Source organism: Arachis hypogaea, chromosome 16 (genome assembly GCF_003086295.3).
Source record: "Arachis hypogaea cultivar Tifrunner chromosome 16, arahy.Tifrunner.gnm2.J5K5, whole genome shotgun sequence".
NCBI lineage: Eukaryota > Viridiplantae > Streptophyta > Magnoliopsida > Fabales > Fabaceae > Arachis > Arachis hypogaea.
This window is the reverse complement of record NC_092051.1, coordinates 37,987,205-38,006,603: the sequence shown is the minus strand read 5'-3', so window position 1 is coordinate 38,006,603 and position 19,399 is coordinate 37,987,205. Positions and strand designations below refer to the sequence as shown.

Genomic DNA, 19,399 nt, shown 5'->3' with positions numbered 1-19,399 from the left:
GCACCAAAGGAAATAAAGTTACAAGAGAAGCCATTCCCATTCCATTCCCACACCTTGCTAAGAAATCCAGAAAGCAGATGGAGCTAGACCCCAAGATGGTAGAGATCTTCAAAAAGGTTGAGGTAATGATTCTCCTTTTTGATGCCATTCGCCAGGTACCTAAGTATGCTAAGTTTCTAAAAGATTTATGCATGAATAAAGATAAAATACATGATTTAGAAACTATTCCTCTAGGTAGCTCTATTTCTGCTTTAATGGGTGCTGTACTGGAAAAATGTAGTGATCCGGGTCCATACATGGTTACTATTATTATTGAGGGTGTACAATTTTATGACTGCATGTGTGATTTAGGTGCGTGTGTGAGTATTATGCCATTATCTGTATATGATGCCTTGAGGCTCCCTCCCTTAAAAAGGTCAGCAGCATGTTTTGTTTTGACAAATAAAAGTATAATCTCGGTGGTAGGAATTGCTGAGGACGTGCTGGTGAGCATTAAGGGGCTAACATTCCCTATTGACTTCTAAATTTTGGAAATGCCCCCTAATGACTCAGGAAGACCATCTTCCATCCTCCTTGGAAGGCCATTTCTGAAAACTTCAAGGGTTGAATTGGATGCCTTCTCAGGAACTTACTCTTTTGAGATAGATGGCAGAGCGGTGAGCTTCAACCTAGATGAAGCCATGAAGTACCCTCCGGAAGATCATTCCATCTTCCAGTGCGACATCATTTATGAGGCTGTAACTGAAGTTCACCAAGAAGAAGTAGAAGAGATGCACATGGAGCAAGGTGCAAGTGTGGGAAAACCCACTGAACAAGATGAAGACACCTCGCCACCATCACTAGCTCCAGATGATCAAGTGCCTAGCCATGAGCAGCAATGGAGTTGAAGCCCCTTCCACCCTACCTCAAGTATGCTTACCTTGAGGATAATCAAAAGCTCCCAGTTATTATTGCAAGGGAACTCACTTCCCAACAGGAGGAGCAGTTGCTTAGTGTGCTGAGAAGACACAAGAAAGCAATTGGGTAGAGCTTGGCGGATATAGTAGGCATCAGCCCCTAAGTCTGTGAGCACCGGATATTTTTAGAAGAGGGAGCAAGGCCTGTTCATCAACCTCAAAGGCGGTTGAACCCGACCATCTTAGAAGTTGTCAAGAAGGAAGTGACCAGACTACTTGAAGCTAACATCATCTACCCCATCTCAGATAGCGAATGGGTCAGCCCAGTACAAGTGGTGCCCAAGAAGTCTAGAGTCACAACAGTGAAGAATGAGCATGGAGAGCTCCTGACAACTAGAGTGCAGAACTCTTGGAGGGTGTGCATTGATTACAGGCACCTCAACCAGGCTACTCGCAAGGATCACTACTCCCTGCCATTCATCGATCAGATGCTTGATCGCCTGTCAGGTAAATCACACTACTGTTTGTTAGATGGTTACACTGGCTATTTTCAAATTCATATAGCTCTTGAAGATCAGGAGAAAACTACTTTTACATGTCCCTTTGGAACTTATGCATACAAGAGGATGCCTTTTGGCTTATATAATGCAACAGCTACTTTCCTACGATGCATGATGAGTGTTTTCTTAGATCTTATTGAGGACTGTTGGAAATTTTCATGGATGACTTTAGTGTGTATGGTGATTCATTCAACCTTTGCTTGGATAGTTTAGCTAGAGTATTAGACAGGTGTGTTAGTTCAAACCTTGTATAAAATTTTGAAAAATGTCATTTTATGGTAAAACAAGGTATTGTTCTAGGACACGTTGTTTCTAATACTGGTATTTCTGTAGATCCAGCAAAGGTAGATGTGATTTTTAGTTTACCTTATCCCTCCTCCGTGAGGAAAGTCCGTTCGTTCCTAGGTCATGCAGGTTTCTACCAGAGATTTATTAAGGACTTCAATAAGGTAGCATTGCCTTTATCCAGACTGCTACAGAAGGATGTTGAGTTCGAGTTGAGTGAGGACTGCATGGAAGCGTTTGATAAGCTAAAGATCGCCTTGACTCAAGCTCCGATTATGAGAGGACCAGCTGGAGCCAGCCATTTGAGATTATGTGTGACGCCTCCAACCATGCAGTAGGGGCGGCGCTAGCTCAGCACAAAGGTAAGGACCCTTTCATAATTGCATACGCTTCAAAGACCTTAGACACTGCTCAGTCTAATTATACTACTACTGAAAAAGAGCTTCTGGCTATTGTTTTTGCTCTGGATAAATTCCGAGCCTATTTACTTGGTACTAAGTGGTAGTATACTCAGACCATGCAGCTCTAAAATATTTATTAGTTAAAAAAGAGTCCATACCAAGGTTAATACGTTGGATGTTATTACTGCAAGAATTTGATCTAGAAATCAAAGATAGGAGTGGTTCCCAGAATTTAGTGGCGGACCACTTGAGTCGCCTAGAGCACATTAAGAATGACTCCACTCCTATCAATGATGCTTTTCCATTTATTAGCTTGCATGCAATATCTGAGGTAGTTCCTTGGTATGCACCTATAGCTAATTATTTAGTTAGTCATACCTTGCCTCCCAATTTTACTAAGCATCAAAAGGACAAGCTGAAAAGCGAGTCCAAATGTTATATATGGGATGACCCATATTTATGGAGGTATGGTGCTAACCAGATATTTAGAAGGTGTGTGCCTCAATCAGAATTCCAGTCAATTTTAGAGGCATGCCACTTGTTCCAAGGGTTACCTGAAACTGAAGGTCGGTCTCGGATGAGATCTGCTGTGGTGGCCGGAGCTGTCGTGTCCGACTTGTTGGATCTGGTGGCCGGAGCTGTCGTGTCCGACCTGGTGGAAGTGGTGGAGCTGGAGATGCTGCTAATCCTTCATCAGTGGAGGGTGGTGGTACCTGCAAGAGACTCCGATGCTTAAGTTAGCATGGGCTTTAAGCAGGTTTTTAGTAGAATCAGAGTATAAGTTATACATGGGTGCTCCAGTGTATTTATAGTAGTGTGGAGTGACCTTTCTAGAGATAAGATAGTTATCTTATCTTATCTTATCTTTAAGTGAAGTCATCTTATCTTTAAGGGAAACCGCCTTTATCTTTCTAGGCTTTGGCTGCCTTTAGATTGGGCTGTGTTCCTTTGTTTGGGCCTGCTTTGGGCTCTTTTAACGATTTGACCGAACTCTTTGTGAAGAGGTCGGTAATGGGCCAGCTTTCCAAGAGGTCGGTCATGGGCCAACCTTCTAAGAGGTTGGTCATGGGCCAACCTTCTAAGAGGTCGGCCAACCCGGTCCTTTATAGCTCGAATCGATGTATGAACAGTGCCCCTGCTTGAGCTTTGATCTTTCTTGTGAGGTCGTGCTTCTTAGCTTCGATCCCTTTGAGAGAGTCGTGCTCAAGCATCTGTCTGGCTTGTTTCTTCATTGCTTTGCAATCCTTGCAAATTAGAGGTTTGGTACTTCCCAGTCCGACCTCTTTTGAGTGGTAGTTTGGGTTTTCTACCTTTTCCCTCTGGATCACGCCTTGCTTTATGTTTGTGTTGACAACCCTATGCTTTGTCGAAGTTATCCTTGCGGCTTGATATCCGGGCTCTTAGTGACTTGTCCGATGACTTTTTAGTGTTCTTTACCTTTTTTAGTCTCGAATGACGTTCGTAGCCCTGTTTGAGATTGTGCCTTCTTTGAGTGGAGTTGTATCCCTTTTAGCTAAGCCCATTTGAGCCTTGGGTTGTTTCCTAACCTTTTGGCTTGTTCTTTTTTGAGATCGTTTTTGCGCCTCTTCTTAGCTGACGTCGACCTGTACGACTTTGCTCCTCGGGCTTTTTAGTCACATTCCAACAACCTTTTAGGTAGTGTTCCGATAAGGAAACTTTTCTTTTTAGTTAGTCTGAACAATTTTGATAGCCTTGTGGTGCACGAAATTATGATTACACTTTTCACAACTCCGCACAACTAACCAGCAAGTGCACTGGGTCGTCCAAGTAATACCTTACGTGAGTAAGGGTCGATCCCACGGAGATTGTCGGCTTGAAGCAAGCTATAGTTATCTTGGGAATCTTAGTCAGGAGATTAATGATAAAAATGATTTTTTATTTTTGAAAAGTAAATAACATGAAATAAATGGTACTTGTGATTCAGTAATGAGGAACAGGTTGAGGTTCTGGATATGCTCTGTCGTCTGAATCTTTACTTTCCTACTGTCTTCTTCTCCAAACACGTATGGCTCCTTCAATAGCAAGATGTATGATCCTCTTGGATAAAAAATACTAGGTACGATCTCTGCACGGCTAATCATCTGTCGGTTCCCACTTGCGTCGGAATAGGACCCTTGTCCTTTTGCACACTGTCACTGCGCCCAACATTCGCAGGTTTGAAGCTCGTCACAGTCATCCCTTCCTGGATCCTACTAAGAATACAATAGACAAGGTTTAGACTTTTCGGATCCCAGGAATGCTGCCAATTGGTTCTAGCCTATACCACGAAGGTTCTGATCTTACGGACTCGGTCCGTGGATCAGAAACCCAAGAGATACGCACTCAAGCTGTCGCCCAATGACTACGTTGAGCTCAAATAGAATGGGAGTGGTTGTCAGGCACGCGTTCATAAGTTTAAGGATGATGATGAGTGTCACGGATCATCACATTCTCCAGATTGAAGTATGAGTGAATATCTTAGAATAGAATCAAGCGTGATTGAATAGAAAAAAGTAGTAATTGCATTAATCCATTGAAACACAGCAGAGCTCCTCACCCCCACCTATGGGGTTTAGAGACTCATGCCATAGAAGATACAATATAAAATGTAAAAATGTCATGAGTTCCTGAATGAATCTCTAAAAGTAGTTTTTATACTAAATTAAGTGCAGATAGTGCAGAAATCTACTTCCAGGACCCACATAATGCGTGTCTGGGCTGAGCTTTCAAGCTTTCACGTGCATATGCCCAAAGTTGGAGTTAAACACCACCCTGGATGCCAAAATGGGCGTTTAACGCCAAGAATTATGCCAGTTCTGGCGTTTTACGCCAGAAAGTTTTAGGCTGGCTTTTAGTGCCAGTTTGGGCTATCAAATCTCGGACAAAGTGATGAGCGGATAATTTATACGCTTTTTGACATTGTTTTTAGTATGTTTTTAGTAGGATCTAGTTACTTTTACGGATGTTTTCATTAGTTTTTATGTTAAATTCACATTTCTGGACTTTACTATGAGTTTGTGTGTTTTTCTGTGATTTCAGGTATTTTCTGGCTGAAATTGAGGGACTTGAGCAGAAATCAGATTCAGAGGTTGAAAAAGGACTGCTGATGCTGTTGGATTCTGACCTCCCTGCACTCAAAGTGGATTTTATGGAGCTACAGAACTCAAAATGGAGCGCTTCCAATTGCGTTGGAAAGTAGACATCCAGGGCTTTCCAGCAATATATAATAGTCCATACTTTGGCCAAGAATTGACGACGTAAACTGGCGTTCAACACCAGCCTTCTGCCCAAATCTGGCGTCCAGCGCCAGAAAAGGATCCAAAACCAGAGTTGAACGCCCAAACTGGCACAGAAACTAGCGTTCAACTCCACAAATGGCCTCTGCACGTGCAACACTCAGGCTCAGCCCAAACACACACCAAGTGGGCCCCGGAAGTGGATTTATGCATCAATTACTTACTCATGTAAACCCTAGTAGCTAGTTTATTATAAATAGGACCTTTTACTATTGTATTAGGCATCTTTTGATCATCTTAGGATCTTAGGATCATCTTTGAACGCATTGTTCTTAGATCAAGGGGGCTGGCCATCTCGGCCATGCCTGGACCTTTCACTTATGTATTTTTAACGGTAGAATTTCTACACTCCATAGATTAAGGTGTGGAGCTCTGCTGTTCCTCAAATATTAATGCAAAGTACTACTGTTTTCTATTCAATTCTTCTTATTTCTCTTCTAAGATATCCATTCGCACCCAAGAACGTGATGAAGGTGATGATTATGTGTGACGCTCATCATCCTTCTCCCTTATGAACGCGTGCCTGACAAACACTTCTGTTCTACATGAATTAAGCTAGAATGAATATCTCTTAGATCTCCTAACCAGAATCTTCGTGGCGTAAGCTAGAATGATGGCGGCATTCAAGAGAATCCGGAAGGTCTAAACCTTGTCTGTGGTATTCTGAGTAGGATTCAATGATCGAATGACTGTGACGAGCTTCAAACTCGCGAGTGCTGGCCGTTAGTGACAGACGCAAAAGGAGGGTGAATCCTATTCCAGCATGATCGAGAACCGACAGATGAATAGCCATGCCGTGACAGGGTGCGTGAGCATATTATTCACTGAGAGGAGGGGATGTAGCCACTGACAACGGTGATGCCCTTGCATACAGCCAGCCATGGAAAGGAGTAAGACCGATTGGATGAAGATAGCAGGAAAGCAGAGGTTCAGAGGAACGAAAAGCATCTCCATTCGCTTATCTGAAATTCTCACCAATGAATTACATAAGTATCTCTATCCCTATTCTATTATTTATTATTCGAAAACTCCATGATTATTTTATATCCGCCTGACTGAGATTTACAAGGTGACCATAGCTTGCTTCATACCAACAATCTCCGTGGGATTCGACCCTTACTCACGTAAGGTATTACTTGGATGACCCAGTGCACTTGCTGGTTAGTTGTATCGAAGTTGTGACAATTATGAATTAAGATCAAAGCACCAAGCTTTGGAGCCATTACCAGGGATTGTTCGAGCCTGGACATCACAATTTCGTGCACCAAGTTTTTGGCGCCGTTGCCGGGGATTGTTTGAGTTTGGACAACTGACGGTTCATCTTGTTGCTCAGATTAGGTAATTTTCTTTTTATTTTATTTTCAAAAATTTTTCAAAAAAAATTTTCTAAAATTTTCTCATCTGTTTTCGAAAAAAAATAAAAATGTTTTCAAAAATAAATTATTCTATGGCTTCAAAATTTTTAAGAATGAATTATAGTGTTTCATGAAATATGTTGAATCATATCTGGCTGTAAAGCCATACCCAAACTACTTTGGGATTGGTATTCAACTAATCACTCCAGCCCATGTAATTATATGTTGAAGCCTGGCTGGCTGTAAAGCCATGTCTAAATTCTTTTGGACTGAGGCTTGCAATTTGTTATCAAGAGCAAGCTAGTTGGAGCTAATCCACCTGCTACTGTTCCTGATCTACCTGCTGAAGCTTGGCTGGCCATTGGCCATGTCTAGTGTTTTGGACTGGAGCTTTCTTTGAAAGCTTGGCTGGCTAGTGAGCCATGTCTAATTCCTGGACTGAAGCTTTAGACTAACATGGCAAGATTCCTGGAATTCATATTAAAAATTTTGGAATCCTTATTTCTCTTTTAATTTTCGAAAAATATAAAATAAAAATCCAAAAAAATTAGAAAATCATAAAAATCAAAAATATTTTGTGTTTCTTGTTTGAGTCTTGAGTCACATTATAAGTTTGGTGTCACTTGCATATGCATCTTGCATTTTGCGAAAATTTCATGCATTCATAGTGTTCTTCATGATCTTCAAGTTGTTCTTGGTAAGTCTTCTTGTTTGATCTTGATGATTTTTTGTTTTGTGTTGTTTGGTGTTTTTCATATGCATTCTTGAATTCTTAGTGTCTAAGCATTAAAGAATTCTAAGTTTGGTGTCTTGCATGTTTTCTTTGCATTAAAAATTTTTCAAAAATATGTTCTTGATGTTCATCATGATCTTCATAGTGTTCTTGGTGTTCATCTTGACATTCATAGCATTCTTTCATGCATCACATGTTTTGATCTAAAAATTGCATGCATTGCATAATTTTCATGTTTTTCATAAAAATTTCAAAAATCAAAAAAATATCTTCCCCTTTTTCTCTCATCAAATTCGAAAATTTGGATTGATTTTTTCAAAAATTTTTAAAAATCAAGTTGTTGCCAATGAGTCAAATCAAATTTTCAATTTAAAAATCTTATCTTTTTCAAAAATCAAATCTTTTTCAAATTTCTTAGTTATTTTCGAAAATTCCAAAAATATTTTTCAAAAATCTTTTTCTTATTTTTCCATCAAATTTTCGAAAATAACATAGTCAATTAATGTTTTGATTAAAAAATTTGAAGTTTGTTACTTGCTTGTTAAGAAAGATTCAAACTTTAAGTTCCAGAATCATATCTTGTGATTTCTTATGAATCAAGTCATTAATTGTGATTTTAAAAATCAAATCTTTTTCAAAACTAATTTCAATCATATCTTTTCGAAAATATCTTCTTATCTTATCTTTTTCAAAATTTGATTTCAAAATATCTTCTCTAACTTCCCAACTTCTTATCTTCTCAAATTTGTTTCAACTAACTAACTAACTTTTTGTTTGTTTCTTAACTTTTTCAAAACTACCTAACTAACTCTCTCTCTCTAATTTTCGAAAATATCTTCCCTCTTTTTCAAAATTTCTTTTTAATTAACTAATTATTTTTATTTTTTATTTTTGATTTCAAAAATTTTCGAAAAAAAAAATACTAACAATTTTCAAAAACTATTTTCAAAAATCACTAACTCCTTTTTCAAAATAATTTTCGAAAATTATCCCTCCCTCATCTCATTCTATTTATTCATTCATATCCTAACATCTCATTTCACCTCCTTCCATCCTCACAGTTGTATTTCTTCCTTTACATCACATTCTTTGTCTCCCCCTCTTTTCTTCCACTCACAAAGGGATCCCTATACTGTGGTATAAAGGATCTCTATTATTATTATCATTTTTCTGGCCATTCTTCCTTGTCATATGAGCAGGAGCAAGGATAAGAACATTCTTGTGGAAGCAGATCCAGAACCTGAAAGGACTCTGAAGAGAAAATTAAGAGAAGCTAAAATACAACAATCCAGAGATAACCTTTCAGAAATTTTTGAACAGGAGAAGGAGATGGCAGCCGAAAATAATAATAATATAAGGAAGATGCTTGGTGACTTCACTGCACCTAATTCCAATTTACATGGAAGAAGCATCTCCATTCCTGCCATTGGAGCAAACAACTTTGAGCTGAAACCTCAATTAGTTTCTCTGATGCAGCAGAACTGCAAGTTTCATGGACTTCCATCTGAAGATCCTTTTCAGTTCTTAACTGAATTCTTGCAGATATGTGATACTGTTAAGACTAATGGAATAGATCCTGAAGTCTACAGGCTCATGCTTTTCCCTTTTGCTGTAAGAGACAGAGCTAGATTATGGTTGGATTCTCAACCTAAAGACAGCCTGAACTCTTGGGATAAGCTGGTCACGGCTTTCTTAGCCAAGTACTTTCCTCCTCAAAAAGCTGAGCAAGCTTAGAGCTGATGTTCAAACCTTCAGACAGAAAGAAGGTGAATCCCTCTATGAAGCTTGGGAAAGATACAAACAGTTGACCAAAAAGTGTCCTTCTGACATGCTTTCAGAATGGACCATCCTGGATATATTCTATGATGGTTTATCTGAGCTATCAAAGATGTCACTGGACACTTCTGCAGGTGGATCCATTCACCTAAAGAAAACACCTGCAGAAGCTCAAGAACTCATTGACATGGTTGCTAATAACCAGTTCATGTATACTTCTGAAAGGAATCCTGTGAGTAATGGGACGCCTATGAAGAAGGGAGTTCTTGAAGTTGATACTCTGAATGCCATATTGGCTCAGAATAAAATATTGACTCAGCAAGTCAATATGATCTCTCAGAGTCTGCATGGAATGCAAGCTGCATCCAACAGTACTCAAGAGGCATCTTCTGAAGAAGAAGCCTATGATCCTGAGAACCCTGCAATAGCAGAGGTAAATTACTTAGGTGAACCTTATAGAAACACCTATAACTCAACATGGAGAAATCATCCAAATTTCTCATGGAAGGATCAAAAGCCCCAACAAGGCTTTAAGAATGGTGGAAGAAACAGGTTTAGCAATAGCAAACCTTTTCCATCATCAACTCAGCAACAGACAGAGAACTCTGGACAAAACGCTTCTAATTTAGCAAATCTAGTCTCTGATCTATCTAAGGCCACTGTAAGTTTCATGAATGAAACAAGGTCTTCCATTAGAAATTTGGAAGCACAAGTGGGCCAGCTGAGTAAAAGGATCACTGAAATCCCTCCTAGTACTCTCCCAAGCAATACAGAAGAGAACCCAAAAGGAGAGTGCAAGGCCATTGACATAAGTGCCATGGCCGAACCTGTGAGGAAAGGAGAGGACGTGAATCCCAAGGAGGAAGACCTCCTGGGATGTCCAGTGATCAATAAGGAGCTTCCCTCTGAGGAACCAAAGGACTCTGAGGCTCATCTAGAGACCATAAAGATTCCATTAAACCTCCTTATACCCTTCATGAGCTCTGATGAGTATTTCTCTTCTGAAGAGAATGAGGATGTTACTGAAGAGCAAACTGCCAAGTTTCTTGGTGCAATCATGAAGCTGAATGCCAAATTGTTTGGCATTGATGCTTGGGAAGTTGAACCTCCCTTGTTCATCAATGAACTAAGTGATCTGGATCAACTGACATTGCCTCAGAAGAGACAGGATCCTGGAAAGTTCATAATACCCTGTACCATAGGCACTATGATCTTTAAGGCTCTATGTGACCTTGGTTCAGGAATAAACCTCATGCCCCTCTCTGTAATAGAGAAACTGGGAATCTATGGGGTGCAAGCTGCTAAAATCTCACTAGAGATGGCAGACAGCTCAAGAAGACAGGCTTATGGACAAGTAGAAGATGTATTAGTAAAGGTTGAGGGCCTTTACATACCTACTGATTTCATAGTCCTGGATACTGGAAAGGAAGAGGATGAATCTATCATCCTAGGAAGACCTTTCCTGGCCACAGCAAGAGCTGTGATTGATGTTGACAGAGGTGAAATATTCCTTCAATGGAATGAGAACTCCCTTGTATTCAAAACTCAAGGATCTCCCTCTGCAACCATGGAGAGGAAGCTTGAAAAGCTTCTCTCAAAGCAGAGTCAACCAGAGCCCCCACAGTCAAACTCTAAGTTTGGTGTTGGGGAGCCACAACCAAACTCTAAGTTTGGTGTTGAACTCCCATATCCAAACTCTAAGTTTGGTGTTGGAGAGTCTCAACAAAGCTCTGCACATCTGTGAGGCTCCATGAGAGCCCACTGTCAAGCTATTGACATTAAAGAAGCGCTTGTTGGGAGGCAACCCAATGTTTATCTAACTCTTATTTTTATTGTTTTTCATGTTTTCTTAGGTTAATGATCATGTGGAGTCACAAAATAAATATAAAAATTGGAAACGGAATCAAAAACAGCAGAAGAAAAATCACACCCTGGAGGAGCATCTGTCTGGCGTTCAGCGCCAGAACAGAGCATGGTTCTGGCGCTGAACGCCCAAAATGGGCAGCTTTTGGGCGCTGAACGCCAGAACAGGCATGGTTCTGGCGTTCAACGCCAGAAATGGCACACAAATGGGCGTTGAATGCCCAAAATGGCCACCAACCTGGCGCTGAACGCCCAGAGTTGGATACAAAGGCATTTTTACATGCCTAATGGTGCAGGGATGTAAATGCCTTGACACCTCAGGATCTGTGGACTCCACAGGATCATCTCAGGATCTGTGGACCCCACAGGATCCACTCAGGATCTGTGGACCCCACAGGATCCCCACCTACCTCCACTCACTTCTTCTCACCACTCTTTTTCACACAACCCCATAAACACTCTTACCCAAAAAACCCTTCACCAATCACCTCAAACTCTCTTCCCCATCACCTCTTCACCACTCACATCCACCCACTCTTCCCAATAAACCTACCTCATAAACTCCACCTACCTTCAAAATTCAAAACCAATTTCCCACCCAAACCCACCCATATGGCCGAACCAATACCCCCCTCCATTCCCTATATAAAGACCTCCATTCTTCATCAAATTCACACAACACACCCCTCTACACTCCTCTTGGCCGAAACCTCATATCCCTCTCCCTCTCCATATTTCTTCTTCTTCTTCTTCTATTCTTTTGTTTATTGCTCGAGGGCGAGCAATATTCTAAGTTTGGTGTGGTAAAAGCATAGCTTTTTTGTTTTTCCATTACCATTGATGGCACCTAAGACCGGAGAATCCTCTAGAAGAGGGAAAGGGAAGATAAAAGCTTCCACATCCGAGTCATGGGAAATGGAAAGGTTCATCTCCAAAGCCCATCAAGACCACTTCTATGATGTTGTGGCCAAGAAAAAGGTGATCCCTGAGGTCCCTTTTAAACTCAAAAGAAATGAGTATCCGGAGATCCGACATGAAATTCAAAGAAGAGGTTGGGAAGTTCTAACAAATCCCATCCAACAAGTCGGCATCCTAATGGTTCAAGAGTTCTATGCCAATGCATGGATCACCAAGAACCATGATCAAAGTAAGAACCCGGATCCAAAGAACTATGTTACAATGGTTCGGGGGAAATACTTAGATTTTAGTCCGGAGAATGTAAGGTTGGCGTTCAACTTGCCATACATGGAAGAGAACGCACGCCCCTACACAAGGAGAGTCAACTTTGATCAAAGGTTGGACCAAGTCCTTATGGACATATGTGTAGAAGGAGCTCAATGGAAGATTGACTCCAAAGGCAAGCCGGTTCAACTAAGAAGATTGGACCTCAAGCCTATAGCTAGAGGATGGTTGGAGTTTATTCAATGCTCAATCATTCCCACTAGCAACCGGTCTGAAGTTACTATAGACCGGGCCATCATGATCCATAGCATCATGATTGGAGAAGAGGTGGAAGTTCATGAGATTATACCTCAAGAACTCTACAAGGTGGCTGACAAGTCCTCCACTATGGCAAGGTTAGCCTTTTCTCACCTCATCTGCCACCTATGCAATTCGGCTGGGATTGACATAGAGGGAGATATCCTCATTAAGGAAGAGAAGCCCATCACTGAGAAAAAGATGGAGCAAACAAGAGAGCCCAGTCATGGAGCTCAAGAGGCGCAAGAATCTCATCACCATGAGATTCCGGAAATGCCTCAAATGCACTTTCCTCCACAAAACTATTGGGAGCACATCAACACCTCCCTAGAAGAATTGAGTTCCAATATGGGACAACTAAGGGTGGAACATCAAGAGCACTCCATCATGCTTCATGAAATAAGAGAAGATCAAAAAGCAATGAGGGAAGAGCAACAAAGACAAGGAAGAGACATAGAAGAGCTCAAGGACATCATTGGTTCCTCAAGAAGGAAACGCCACCATCACTAAGGTGGATTCATTCCTTGTTCTTATTTCTTCTGTTTTTCGTTTTCTATGTTATGTGCTTATCTATGTTTGTGCCTTCATTACATGATCATTAGTAGTTAGTAACTTTGTCTTAAAGATATGAATGTCCTATGAATCCATCACCTCTCTTAAATAAAAAATATTTTAATTCAAAAGAACAAGAAGTACATGAGTTTCGAATTTATCCTTGAACTTAGCCTAATTATATTGATGTCGTGACAATGCTTCTTGTTTTCTGAATGTATGCTTAAACAGTGCATATGTCTTTTGAAGTTGTTGTTTAAGAATGTTAAATATGTTGGCTCTTGAAAGAATGATGACTAGGAGAAATGTTATTCGATAATCTGAAAAATCATAAAAATGATTCTTGAAGCAAGAAAAAGCAGCAAAGAACAAAGCTTGCAGAAAAAAAAAAAAGGGGGCGAAAAAAAAATAGAAAAAAAAATAGAAAGAAAAAGAAAAAGCAAGCAGAAAAAGCCAATAACCCTTAAAACCAAAAGGCAAGGGCAAATAAAAAGGATCCCAAGGCTTTGAGCATCAGTGGATAGGAGGGCCTAAAAGAATAAAATTCTGGTCTAAGCGGCTAAACCAAGCTGTCCCTAACCATGTGCTTGTGGCGTGTAGGTGTCAAGTGAAAACTTGAGACTGAGCGGTTAAAGTCAAGGTCCAAAGCAAAAACAAAGAGTCTGCTTAAGAACCCTGGACACCTCTAATTGGGGACTTTAGCAAAGCTGAGTCACAATCTGAAAAGGTTCACCCAATTATGTGTCTGTGGCATTTATGTATCCGGTGGTAATATTGGAAAACAAAGTGCTTAGGGCCACGGACAAGACTCATAAAGAAGCTGTGTTCAAGAATCATCATACTGAACTAGGAGAATCAATAACACTATCTGAACTCTGAGTTCCTATAGATGCCAATCATTCTGAACCTCAATGGATAAAGTGAGATGCCAAAACTATTCAAGAGGCAAAAAGCTATAAGTCCCGCTCATTTGATTGAAGCTATGTTTCATTGATAGTTTGGAATTTATAGTATATTTTCTTCTTTTTATCCTATTTGATTTTCAGTTGCTTGGGGACAAGCAACAATTTAAGTTTGGTGTTGTGATGAGCGGATAATTTATACGCTTTTTGACATTGTTTTTAGTATGTTTTTAGTAGGATCTAGTTACTTTTAGGGATGTTTTCATTAGTTTTTAAGTTAAATTCACATTTCTGGACTTTACTATGAGTTTGTGTGTTTTTCTGTGATTTCAGGTATTTTCTGGCTGAAATTGAGGGACTTGAGCAGAAATCAGATTCAGAGGTTGAAAAAGGACTGCTGATGCTGTTGGATTCTGACCTCCCTGCACTCAAAGTGGATTTTATGGAGCTACAGAACTCAAAATGGAGCGCTTCCAATTGCGTTGGAAAGTAGACATCCAGGTCTTTCCAGCAATATATAATAGTCCATACTTTGGCCAAGAATTGACGACGTAAACTGGCGTTCAACACCAGCCTTCTGCCCAAATCTGGCGTCCAGCGCCAGAAAAGGATCCAAAACCAGAGTTGAACGCCCAAACTGGCACAGAAACTGGCGTTCAACTCCACAAATGGCCTCTGCACGTGCAACACTCAGGCTCAGCCCAAACACACACCAAGTGGGCCCCGGAAGTGGATTTATGCATCAATTACTTACTCATGTAAACCCTAGTAGCTAGTTTATTATAAATAGGACCTTTTACTATTGTATTAGGCATCTTTTGATCATCTTAGGATCTTAGGATCATCTTTGAACGCATTGTTCTTAGATCAAGGGGGCTGGCCATCTCGGCCATGCCTGGACCTTTCACTTATGTATTTTTAACGGTAGAATTTCTACACTCCATAGATTAAGGTGTGGAGCTCTGCTGTTCCTCAAATATTAATGCAAAGTACTACTGTTTTCTATTCAATTCTTCTTATTTCTCTTCTAAGATATCCATTCGCACCCAAGAACGTGATGAAGGTGATGATTATGTGTGACGCTCATCATCCTTCTCCCTTATGAACGCGTGCCTGACAAACACTTCTGTTCTACATGAATTAAGCTAGAATGAATATCTCTTAGATCTCCTAACCAGAATCTTCGTGGCGTAAGCTAGAATGATGGCGGCATTCAAGAGAATCCGGAAGGTCTAAACCTTGTCTGTGGTATTCTGAGTAGGATTCAATGATCGAATGACTGTGACGAGCTTCAAACTCGCGAGTGCTGGGCGTTAGTGACAGACGCAAAAGGAGGGTGAATCCTATTCCAGCATGATCGAGAACCGACAGATGAATAGCCGTGCCGTGACAGGGTGCGTGAGCATATTATTCACTGAGAGGAGGGGATGTAGCCACTGACAATGGTGATGCCCTTGCATACAGCCAGCCATGGAAAGGAGTAAGACCGATTGGATGAAGATAGCAGGAAAGCAGAGGTTCAGAGGAACGAAAAGCATCTCCATTCGCTTATCTGAAATTCTCACCAATGAATTACATAAGTATCTCTATTCCTATTCTATTATTTATTATTCGAAAACTCCATGATTATTTTATATCCGCCTGACTGAGATTTACAAGGTGACCATAGCTTGCTTCATACCAACAATCTCCGTGGGATTCGACCCTTACTCACGTAAGGTATTACTTGGACGACCCAGTGCACTTGCTGGTTAGTTGTATCGAAGTTGTGACAATTATGAATTAAGATCAAAGCACCAAGCTTTGGAGCCATTACCAGGGATTGTTCGAGCCTGGACATCACAATTTCGTGCACCACAAAGTATGGACTATTATATAATGCTGGAAAGCCCAAGATGTCTATTTTCCAACGCAATTGAGAGCGCGCTAGGTGGGCTTCTGTAGCTTCAGAAAATCCACCTCGAGTGCAGGAGGGTCAAAATCCAACAGCATCTGCAGTTCTTTTTCAGCCTTTGGATCAGATTTTTGCTCAGATCCCTCAATTTCAGCCAGAAAATACCTGAAATTACCGAAAAACACACAAACTCATAGTAAAGTCCAAAAATGTGATTTTTGAATAAAAACTAATAAAAATATAATAAAAAATTAACTAAAACTTACTAAAAACTATATAAAAACAATGCCAAAAAGGGTATAAATTATCCGCTCATCACAACACCAAACTTAAATTATTGCTTGTCCCCAAGCAACTAAAAACAAAATAGGATAAAAAAAAAGAGAATATACAATAAATTCCAAAATTATCAAAGAAGATTAGTTTTAATTAGATGAACGGGACTAGTGGCTTCTTGCTTCTGAACAGTTTTGGCATCTCACTTTATCCTTTGAAGTTCAGAATGATTGGCATCCATAGGAACTTAGAATTCAGATAGTGTTATTGATTCTCCTAGTTCAGTATGTTGATTCTTGAACACAGCTACTTTATGAGTCTTGGCCGTGACCCTAAGCATTTTGTTTTCCAGTATTACCACCGAATACATAAATGCCACAGACACATAATTGGGTGAACCTTTTCAGATTGTGACTCAGCTTTGCTAGAGTCCCTATTTAGAGGTGCCTAGAGCTCTTAAGCATACTCTTTTTGCTTTGGACCACGACTTTAATCACTCAGTCTCAAGCTTTTCACTTGACACCTTCACGCCACAAGCACAAGGTTAAGGACAGCTTGATTTAGCCGCTTAGGCCAGGATTTTATTCCTTTGGGCCCTCCTATATATTAATGCTCAAAGCCTTGGATCCTTTTTACCCTTGCCTTTTAGTTTAAAGGGTTACTGGCTTTTTCTGCTTGCTTTTTCTTTTTCTTTCTTTTTCTTTATTTTTCGCTTCTTCTTCTTTTTTTTTTGATTTTTTTTGCAAGCTTTGTGTTTTTCACTGCTTTTTCTTGCTTCAAGAATCAATTTTATGATTTTTCAGATTATCAATAACATTTCTCTTTTTTCATTATTCTTTCAAGAGACAACAATTTTAACATTCATAAACTTCACTATAAAAAATATGCACGGTTCAAGCATTCATTCAGAAAACAAAAAGTATTGCCACCACATCAAAATAATTAAGCTAATTTCAAGATAAAATTCGAAATTCATGTACTTCTTTTTCAAAAAACATTTTTCATTTAAGAAAGGCGAAGGATTCATAGGACATTCATAGCTTTAAGACATAGACTCTAAACACTAATGATCATGTAATGGAGACACAAGCATAGTCAAAACATAAAGCATAAAAATGAAAAATAGAAAAATAAGAATAAGGAGATTAAAGAACGGATCCACCTTAGTGACGGCGGCTAGTTCTTCCTCTTAAAGATCCTATGGAGTGCTTGAGCTCCTCTATGTCTCTTCCTTGCCTTTGTTGAGGTCCATGAGTGGGTTCTCTTGTTTGCTCCATCCTCTTTCTAGTGATAGGCTTTTGAGATGAATCTCTCCATCTCCCATGACTCGGAGTTGGAAGCACTTACCTTCTCTTTCCTCTTTCTAGAGGTTTCTCTGGCCTTAGGGGCCATTAATGGTTATGGAAAAACAAAAAGCAGATCTTTTTCCACACCAAACTTAAAAGGTTTGCTCGTCCTCGAGTAAAAGAAGATAGAAGGGAGTAGAAGAAGAATAATACAATTAACTTTGAAAACTTATTATTGTATACAAGAAAAATTAAAAAGAGTTGAAAAGAATTTGAAAAGATATGTAAGTTTTGAAAACGTTTTGGAAGGAATTGAGAAGAATTGAAAAAGAATTAAAAAGAATTAGAAAGATTATTAATTTTTGAAAATAGAAATTGAAAGATGAACGTTTAAAATATGTTTGATGCAAAAAGTAATGAATTAAAACATGAAAACTTGAAAAAAATCGAATTGGAAACAAAATTACCTCCCTTGTGTCATACTGGTGTTAAACGCCCAGAATGCTATCTATTCTGGCGTTTAACGCCCACTTGACTGCCATTTTGGGCGTTTAACGCCCAGCCAGATACCCTGACTGGCGTTAAACGCCAGGAATCCTTCTTTACTGGGCGTTTTTCTGAACGCCCAGAATGCTGCCATTTCTGGCGTTAAACGCCCAGAATGCTGTCTGCATGGGTGTTAAACGCCCATTCTGCTATCCTTACTGGTGTTCAAATGCCAGTAAGCCTGTCCTCCAGGGTATGCTACTTTTGATCCTGTTTTTGATTCCGCTTTAATTCTGCAGCTATTTTTGGGACTCCACATGATCATCAACCTAAAGAAAACATAAACTAACAATGGAAAATGAAATGAAAAAGTAATTAGCATGGATAAATAAGATTGGGTTGCCTCCCAATAAGTGCTTCTTTAATGTCTTTAGTTGGACTTTTACTGAGCTTTTTAATTTAGTCTCAGTTTTGAGCACTCTGCTCAACGTTGCCTTCAAGATAATGTTTGACTCTCTGTCCATTAACAATGAACTTCTTGTCAGAGTCAATATCCTGGAGTTCTACATAACCATATGGTGACATACTTGTAATCACGTATGGTCCCCTCCATCGAGATTTCAATTTCCCAGGAAACAATCTGAGCCTAGAGTTAAACAGTAGGACCTTCTGTCCTTTCTCAAAGACTCTAGATGACAGCCTCTTGTCATGCCATCGTTTTGCTTTCTCTTTATAAATTTTGGCATTTTCGAAAGCATTGAGTCTGAACTCCTCCAGCTCATTCGACTGGAGTAATCTTTTCTCTCCAGCTACCTTAGCATCAAGGTTTAGGAACTTGGTTACCCAGTAGGCCTTGTGTTCCAGTTCCACTGGCAGATGACAGGCTTTTCCATACACAAGCTGGTATGGAGAGGTCCCTATAAGAGTCTTGAATGCTGTTCTGTATGTCCACAGAGCATCATCTAGACTTCTTGCCCAATCCCTTCTATGGGTACTTATAGTCCTTTCCAGGATTCATTTTAGTTCTCTATTTGAGACTTTAGCCTGCCCATTTGTCTGTGGATGATATGAAGTTGCCACTTTATGGTTAATTCCATATCGGACCAGAGCAGAGTCAAGCTGTTTATTACAGAAATGAGTGCCTCCATCACTGATCAGTATCCTAGGGACACCGAACTTGCTGAAGATATGCCTCTGGAGGAACTTCATCACTATCTTAGTATCATTAGTGGGTGTTGCAATTGCCTCTACCCATTTAGATACATAGTCTACTGCCACTAGAATATAAGTGTTTGAATATGATGGTGGGAAAGGTCCATGAAGTCAATACCCCATACATCAAACAACTCAATCTCTAAG

At 39.9% G+C, this 19,399-nt stretch overlaps 1 non-coding gene across 1 annotated transcript; it reads right to left on the bottom strand.

Annotated features, from left to right (window-relative positions):
* Positions 1-9,252: 9,252 nt before the first annotated feature.
* LOC112760888 (small nucleolar RNA R71) lies at positions 9,253-9,360 on the bottom strand. Its single transcript, XR_003181304.1, has one exon. It is a non-coding gene; the product is annotated as a small nucleolar RNA R71 (small nucleolar RNA).
* Between the last annotated feature and the right edge of the window lie 10,039 nt (positions 9,361-19,399).